The 2,399-nt window shown below is 35.8% G+C and overlaps 1 long non-coding RNA gene across 1 annotated transcript; it reads left to right on the plus strand.

Moving 5' to 3' along the window:
- Positions 1 to 710: 710 nt before the first annotated feature.
- On the plus strand, positions 711 to 1,722 carry LOC146745518 (uncharacterized). The gene is made up of 2 exons (XR_014929505.1): positions 711 to 877; positions 1,609 to 1,722. It is a non-coding gene; the product is annotated as an uncharacterized LOC146745518 (long non-coding RNA).
- Positions 1,723 to 2,399: the final 677 nt, after the last annotated feature.

Here is a 2,399-nt window from a genome sequence, read left to right on the forward strand (position 1 = left end):
CATGGTGACAAAGCTTACCTTGTGTTATTATACTGGTGGTCGGCAAATGTATCGGCGACTGACTAAGTATACCGACCCTACTTTATATAGGTCCCTTTTATTATCCAAGAAACGTTCCGAGCGCCTGTGGGTTTTACTAAAACAAGAAACATTTTCGTTTTCTCTGCGGGACTGTATCATTTAAAAGGATATCTTCGTTACCCACTGTTGGAGACCGTGTTGATACCCACGAGATCACAGTCTTGTCAGAGTTTTCACTGATACTTCTTCTTTATCGATACTGCTTGGCTATACATGGAATGAAACGACGGGCTGCTGTGTATTTAGGTTTTAGTTTTTCTATGTTGACTTCATAAACTCGTGTTTTTTTTGTGCGAATTTCGACTAATTATCTACGGTTGGGTACTTTATTTCCAGCTTATTGGCTGCACGTGTCTCATGTATAGTATTTTTTATTTGATTATACTCACCCGAAACAGTGAAAACTCCAGTTATAAACCCATAATAATACAGTATATACATCTACAAACAAAGCTAATGCAACTGCCTACATAAAATAAAGAAACAGACTCGTTCAATTATTTAAAATACGGATTTCTGAGGCCGGGTATAAAACAAAACTTTAGTTTGAACACGGTTACTAGAAGAACGGTTAGGAAACTCTATTGTTAGATATGCTAATTACCATTGACTTCAATTTGGTGCGCGTCCAACCACTATTACGTCATCGCTTGGGTTTTATGCACGGCGTCCATATTGCTGACTTGCTATTGCATTTCCTGTGTGTCAACTAAATTGCAGAAATTAAACTCACTAAGCCGAAAGACCGTCGTAAAAACATCACCGACTCCTGTGCGACTGTTGTGTGATATTCAAGGTGAGCTTTTATTTTGTTGTTTTCAAAAAAAATGAAAATACGGATAGTTTGTTTTGTTGACAGATTTGCCGTCTGCGAATCGTAATTGACCTTGGCATTTTGTATCCCAGAAACTCTGTCTGTAAATGTTCAAAAATGTTTGTAGTCGTTACTACGTTAATGTTTGGGTATTTCAATACCGGGTTACGATCATCATAACTAGTTTCAATCGCAATTTTAGACAATAACGCTTTTTTTGTTAAGGTAAGCGACGTCAGCTATTTTGACTGCCTTTGTCGTAAAAGTTCGGGAAAATTGCTGAAAAATCAGATTAAATTATATTTTAGTACAACACATTGTTAAATTAATATCTATAGTTCACATTGTTATCATTTCTGTTGGTTAAATACTAGGTTAATGTAGAAAATTGTCATCGTTTCAGTAGGGCAATCGTAACTCTGTGTCTGTTGATGTCCAACATGGCGACGAAGAATTGTACCCAAATATTTATCTGCGAACGGTTCATAAGTTCGTTTTGTGCATTGAATTATAATCTATTAGTCTTTTATTTAAAGGGATGTGATGTTAGTTTCATTGTAACGAAGTTTGCAGACATTTTACTCCCGATAGTGATGTCAGCCATCTTGTTTTTTTTTCATGACTGCTTCCAGTGGCAGTGTAATTGACACCTGTAGGAAGTTGCATGGTTTCATGGTGCAGGTTTAATCCGAATATATATTTTTGTATTCCAGTGTTATTATTCATACAAAATGCCATACAAGTCGGGAAAACTAGATAGAACAAAAAAAACATTACAGAAAATTGTAACAGAAAATAAAGCTGGAGAAACTTGAAAAGCAGAAGAAGGGAGATCAAGAGATTTGTGATGACAAACAGGTGAATATTATACTTATTTCCGTCCATAGTTTTCTTAATTTTTTTCCCTCAAATTAATTCATTTTAATTAACAATTGCAGTTATTTTTATTGCCTGTTTGTTAGAATTGGAAAAAATATGTAATAATTTAACTTTTTTTTCTCACAACAGGACCATAGTAAAGATTGCGGAAAACATGTACAAAAAATTTGCCCACAGGTGACAACTGATTCGACTCAACATATCTGTAGTTTGACGGAAATGGACACCAATGTCATCTCATTTGATTGTGATGTCATCAAGCACAAAATGACTGAACTGGTTAACAATGAAGTCGGGTGGTGTTGTACATATATAGAAAAGGGAGGTGGCATAACTATACATAAAGTAATATCTGGTCTGGACAAGCAACCTGTGATTTCAAGAGGTTTGTTAATTTATGAAAATTTAGCTTGGGCCATCGTAATACATGGAAGGATGGTGTCTAGGGAATTGCCACAACTTATTGGTTAGTGACCGTGATTCAGAGTTTGTAGATAACCTCCGACCGTTACCATTCCTGCGTTTTTCGTCGGACTTGGAAACAAACTTTCCATTACTACACCGGCCTCGCTTACTCATACCTGAACCAGATGAAACAAATAATTCTATAAATGTACACATGTAT

This window comes from Saccoglossus kowalevskii, chromosome 5, assembly GCF_978046115.1.
Source record: "Saccoglossus kowalevskii chromosome 5, keSacKowa6.1, whole genome shotgun sequence".
Lineage (NCBI taxonomy): Eukaryota > Metazoa > Hemichordata > Enteropneusta > Harrimaniidae > Saccoglossus > Saccoglossus kowalevskii.